This window comes from Denticeps clupeoides, unplaced genomic scaffold (assembly GCF_900700375.1).
Source record: "Denticeps clupeoides unplaced genomic scaffold, fDenClu1.1, whole genome shotgun sequence".
Lineage (NCBI taxonomy): Eukaryota > Metazoa > Chordata > Actinopteri > Clupeiformes > Denticipitidae > Denticeps > Denticeps clupeoides.
Window position 1 is genome coordinate 227150 of NW_021630109.1, and position 6000 is coordinate 233149.

At 40.5% G+C, this 6000-nt stretch overlaps 4 non-coding genes across 4 annotated transcripts; all 4 read left to right on the forward strand.

Annotated features, from left to right (window-relative positions):
- Positions 1 to 2324: 2324 nt before the first annotated feature.
- trnaf-gaa (transfer RNA phenylalanine (anticodon GAA)) lies at positions 2325 to 2397 on the forward strand. The gene has a single exon. It is a non-coding gene; the product is annotated as a tRNA-Phe (tRNA).
- Positions 2398 to 3795: 1398 nt separating this feature from the next.
- Positions 3796 to 3868, forward strand: trnaf-gaa (transfer RNA phenylalanine (anticodon GAA)). The gene has a single exon. It is a non-coding gene; the product is annotated as a tRNA-Phe (tRNA).
- An 884-nt stretch (positions 3869 to 4752) lies between these two features.
- On the forward strand, positions 4753 to 4825 carry trnaf-gaa (transfer RNA phenylalanine (anticodon GAA)). The gene has a single exon. It is a non-coding gene; the product is annotated as a tRNA-Phe (tRNA).
- An 884-nt stretch (positions 4826 to 5709) lies between these two features.
- trnaf-gaa (transfer RNA phenylalanine (anticodon GAA)) lies at positions 5710 to 5782 on the forward strand. Its single transcript has one exon. It is a non-coding gene; the product is annotated as a tRNA-Phe (tRNA).
- The last annotated feature ends 218 nt before the right edge of the window (positions 5783 to 6000 follow it).

The following is a 6000-nucleotide window of genomic DNA, read 5'->3' on the forward strand; positions in this document are numbered from 1 at the left end:
AGCAATACACTTATTTAGCACACAATATCAGATAATATCTTCTGTTTAGGCATGAGCAAAAACCCAACTGTGGAAGGCAGGCCCTTGTACATGAATAAACACCTAGTGCCAAGTGAAAGGGCTACAAGGTATGAGCCGAAATAGCTCAGTTGGGAGAGCGTTAGACTGAAGAATCTAAGGTCCCTGGTTCATCCCGGGTTTCGGCAAAGCTCTTTGGACTGTGTACATGCAATTTTTGGTTTGTTAAAGACCTACGCTTTATATGGAAATTGACCTCCTCCTCACAGGCAAGAACAATTACCAGGTCTCAAAAAAGCCAACAAATGGCCTGAAGTGCCAAGACAAGAGAGGCCCTGCATTCTTGTATCAATGGTTTTATCTGGAAAAAGCATAAACCTTTGGGTTCCATAAACAGAAATCTAATTGTGTTCAAAAACATGATTTTTTTTAATGGAGATCAAGGTATCTCTAATGGCAAATAAAAAACACAAGAGCATCGCCTCCCCGTCGGGGAAATCGAACCCCGGTCTCCCGCGTGACAGGCGGGATACTCACCACTATACTAACGAGGAGCTGGCCCTGCTTCTTTGTATCATAGGTCTTTAGAACTTCAAGCATGTTTGTTTCTTGCAACAGTGGTTTGTGACATTTAGATTGATTTCATAGTAGGTATGAGGTATGAGCCGAAATAGCTCAGTTGGAGAGCGTTAGACTGAAGATCTAAGGTCACTGGTTAAATCCAGGGTTTCGGCAAAGCTGTTTGGACTGTGTAAATGCAATTTTTGGTTTGTTAACAAAGACCTATGCTTTATCTGGAAAACGACCTCCCCCTCACAGGCAAGAACAATTACCAGGTCTCAAAAAGCCAACAAATGGCCTGAAGTGCCAAGACAAGAGAGGCCTGCATTCTTGTATCATGGGTTTTATCTGGAAAAAGCATAAACCTCAAGGAGAAACTGATTGATCAGTTTGCAACACTTCTGTGAGATAAACGTCCATTATAAAAGAAAGGATTTAAACCTCATTCAGAGGCCTCTTTCCCCCTCAACTGCTCGGGGAATTCTACTCTCACATTGTTCCTGCATTCAGCTTTTCTACTTCTACCAGGGTCTGGCCTCCCTCACTGGAGTTTGTTTCTTATTCTTTCTCTTTGTTTCCCTCTATAATTTATTTTTTGTGTCTATTTTGGGTTCTTTTGTTATAATGGAACCATTTTACATATATTAGTTCCATAAAAAGAATTCTTATTGTGTTTATGAACTAGAACCTGTTCAATCATTTAAAATCTATTGTGCCATGACTGTTAATGTCCATCTAACATCAGATAAGTTCAAAAACAAGTTCAAACCTCATTCAGAGGGCTCCGTCCGGGTACTACTCTCACATTGTTCATTCATTTGTCTTTTCTTATTGTTCCAGGCTCTGTCCTTCCTCACTGGAGTTTGATTCTTATTGTTTCTCTTTGTTTCCCTCTAGAATGTCTGTTTCTTGCAACAGTGGTTTGTGACATTTAGATTGATTTCATAGTCAATTGAGATGTGAACTAAAGTCAATTGTGCCTTACTAAATATTTTTCTTCACTGAATTATTAAGCCAAATCCTCATTTAATAAGCAATCCACTTATTTAGCACACAATATCAGATAATATCTTCTGTTTAGGCATGAGCAAAAACCCAACTGTGGAAGGCAGGTCCTTGTACATGAATAAACACCTAGTGCCAAGTGAAAGGGCTACAAGGTATGAGCCGAAATAGCTCAGTTGGGAGAGCGATAGACTGAAGATCTAAAGGTCCCTGGTTCAATTCCATAAAAAGAATTCTTATTGTGTTTATTAACTAGAACCTGTTCAATCATTTAAAATCTATTGTGCCATGACTGTTAATGTCCATCTAACATCGGATAAGTTCAAAAAACAAGTTCAAACCTCATTCAGAGGGCTCCGTCCGGGTACTACTCTCACATTGTTCATTCATTTGTCTTTTCTTATTGTTCCAGGCTCTGTCCTTCCTCACTGGAGTTTGATTCTTATTGTTTCTCTTTGTTTCCCTCTAGAATGTCTGTTTCTTGCAACAGTGGTTTGTGACATTTAGATTGATTTCATAGTCAATTGAGATGTGAACTAAAGTCAATTGTGCCTTACTAAATTATATTTCTTCACTGAATTTATTAAGCCAAATCCTCATTTAATAAGCAATCCACTTATTTAGCACACAATATCAGATAATATCTTCTGTTTAGGCATGAGCAAAAACCCAACTGTGGAAGGCAGGCCCTTGTACATGAATAAACACCTAGTGCCAAGTGAAAGGGCTACAAGGTATGAGCCGAAATAGCTCAGTTGGGAGAGCGTTAGACTGAAGATCTAAAGGTCCCTGGTTCAATCCCGGGTTTCGGCAAAGCTCTTTGGACTGTGTACATGCAATTTTTGGTTTGTTAAAGACCTACGCTTTATCTGGAAATTGACCTCCTCCTCACAGGCAAGAACAATTACCAGGTCTCAAAAAAGCCAACAAATGGCCTGAAGTGCCAAGACAAGAGAGGCCTGCATTCTTGTATCAATGGTTTTATCTGGAAAAAGCATAAACCTTTGGGTTCCATAAACAGAAATCTAATTGTGTTCAAAAACATGATTTTTTTTTTAATGGAGATCAAGGTAATCTCTAATGGCAAATAAAAAACACAAGAGCATCGCCTCCCCGTCGGGGAATCGAACCCCGGTCTCCCGCGTGACAGGCGGGGATACTCACCACTATACTAACGAGGAGCTGGCCCTGCTTCTTTGTTATCATAGGTCTTTAGAACTTCAAGCATGTTTGTTTCTTGCAACAGTGGTTTGTGACATTTAGATTGATTTCATAGTAGGTATGAGGTATGAGCCGAAATAGCTCAGTTGGGAGAGCGTTAGACTGAAGCTGTTTGGACTGTGTAAATGCATTTTTTGGTTTGTTAACAAAGACCTATGCTTTATCTGGAAACTGACCTCCCCCTCACAGGCAAGAACAATTACCAGGTCTCAAAAAGGCCAACAAATGGCCTGAAGTGCCAAGGCAAGAGAGGCCTGCATTCTTGTATCAATGGTTTTATCTGGAAAAAGCATAAACCTCAAAGGAGAAACTGATTGATCAGTTGCAACACTTCTGTGAGATAAACGTCCATTATAAAAGAAAGGATTCAAACCTCATACAGAGGCATCTTTCCCCCTCAACTGCTCGGGGGGTTCTACTCTCACATTGTTCCTGCATTCAGCTTTTCTACTTCTACCAGGGTCTGGCCTCCCTCACTGGAGTTTGTTTCTTATTCTTTCTCTTTGTTTCCCTCTATAATTTATTTTTTGTGTCTATTTTGGGTTCTTTTGTTACAATGGAACAATTTTACATATATTAGTTCCATAAAAACAGGCAAGAACAATTACCAGGTCTCAAAAAAGCCAAAAAATGGCCTGAAGTGCCAAGACAAGAGAGGCCTGCATTCTTGTATCAATGGTTTTATCTGGAAAAAGCATAAACCTTTGGGTTCCATAAACAGAAATCTAATTGTGTTCAAAAACATGATTTTTTTTAATGGAGATCAAGGTAATCTCTAATGGCAAATAAAAAACACAAGAGCATCGCCTCCCCGTCGGGGAATCGAACCCCGGTCTCCCGCGTGACAGGCGGGGATACTCACCACTATACTAACGAGGAGCTGGCCCTGCTTCTTTGTTATCATAGGTCTTTAGAACTTCAAGCATGTTTGTTTCTTGCAACAGTGGTTTGTGACATTTAGATTGATTTCATAGTAGGTATGAGGTATGAGCCGAAATAGCTCAGTTGGGAGAGCGTTAGACTGAAGATCTAAAGGTCCCTGGTTCAATCCCGGGTTTCGGCAAAGCTGTTTGGACTGTGTAAATGCAATTTTTGGTTTGTTAACAAAGACCTATGCTTTATCTGGAAACTGACCTCCCCCTCACAGGCAAGAACAATTACCAGGTCTCAAAAAGGCCAACAAATGGCCTAAAGTGCCAAGACAAGAGAGGCCTGCATTCTTGTATCAATGGTTTTATCTGGAAAAAGCATAAACCTCAAAGGAGAAACTGATTGATCAGTTGCAACACTTCTGTGAGATAAACGTCCATTATAAAAGAAAGGATTCAAACCTCATACAGAGGCCTCTTTCCCCCTCAACTGCTCGGGGGGTTCTACTCTCACATTGTTCCTGCATTCAGCTTTTCTACTTCTACCAGGGTCTGGCCTCCCTCACTGGAGTTTGTTTCTTATTCTTTCTCTTTGTTTCCCTCTATAATTTATTTTTTGTGTCTATTTTGGGTTCTTTTGTTACAATGGAACAATTTTACATATATTAGTTCCATAAAAACAGGCAAGAACAATTACCAGGTCTCAAAAAACCAAAAAACGCCTGAAGTGCCAAGACAAGAGAGGCCTGCATTCTTGTATCAATGGTTTTATCTGGAAAAAGCATAAACCTTTGGGTTCCATAAACAGAAATCTAATTGTGTTCAAAAACATGATTTTTTTTTTTAATGGAGATCAAGGTAATCTCTAATGGCAAATAAAAAACACAAACATCGCCTCCCCGTCGGGGAATCGAACCCCGGTCTCCCGCGTGACAGGCGGGGATACTCACCACTATACTAACGAGGAGCTGGCCCTGCTTCTTTGTTATCATAGGTCTTTAGAACTTCAAGCATGTTTGTTTCTTGCAACAGTGGTTTGTGACATTTAGATTGATTTCATAGTAGGTATGAGGTATGAGCCGAAATAGCTCAGTTGGGAGAGCGTTAGACTGAAGATCTAAAGGTCCCTGGTTCAATCCCGGGTTTCGGCAAAGCTGTTTGGACTGTGTAAATGCAATTTTTGGTTTGTTAACAAAGACCTATGCTTTATCTGGAAACTGACCTCCCCCTCACAGGCAAGAACAATTACCAGGTCTCAAAAAGGCCAACAAATGGCCTGAAGTGCCAAGACAAGAGCGGCCTGCATTCTTGTATCAATGGTTTTATCTGGAAAAAGCATAAACCTCAAAGGAGAAACTGATTGATCAGTTGCAACACTTCTGTGAGATAAACGTCCATTATAAAAGAAAGGATTCAAACCTCATACAGAGGCCTCTTTCCCCCTCAACTGCTCGGGGGGTTCTACTCTCACATTGTTCCTGCATTCAGCTTTTCTACTTCTACCAGGGTCTGGCCTCCCTCACTGGAGTTTGTTTCTTATTCTTTCTCTTTGTTTCCCTCTATAATTTATTTTTTGTGTCTATTTTGGGTTCTTTTGTTACAATGGAACAATTTTACATATATTAGTTCCATAAAAACAGGCAAGAACAATTACCAGGTCTCAAAAAAGCCAAAAAATTGCCTGAAGTGCCAAGACAAGAGAGGCCTGCATTCTTGTATCAATGGTTTTATCTGGAAAAAGCATAAACCTTTGGGTTCCATAATTAGAAATCTAATTGTGTTCAAAAACATGATTTTTTTTTTAATGGAGATCAAGGTAATCTCTAATGGCAAATAAAAACACAAGCATCGCCTCCCCGTCGGGGAATCGAACCCCGGTCTCCCGCGTGACAGGCGGGGATACTCACCACTATACTAACGAGGAGCTGGCCCTGCTTCTTTGTTATCATAGGTCTTTAGAACTTCAAGCATGTTTGTTTCTTGCAACAGTGGTTTGTGACATTTAGATTGATTTCATAGTAGGTATGAGGGGCGCGCCGAAATAGCTCAGTTGGGAGAGCGTTAGACTGAAGATCTAAAGGTCCCTGGTTCAATCCCGGGTTTCGGCAAAGCTGTTTGGACTGTGTAAATGCAATTTTTGGTTTGTTAACAAAGACCTATGCTTTATCTGGAAACTGACCTCCCCCTCACAGGCAAGAACAATTACCAGGTCTCAAAAAGCCAACAAATGGCCTGAAGTGCCAAGACAAGAGAGGCCTGCATTCTTGTATCATGGGTTTTATCTGGAAAAAGCATAAACCTCAAAGGAGAAACTGATTGATCAGTT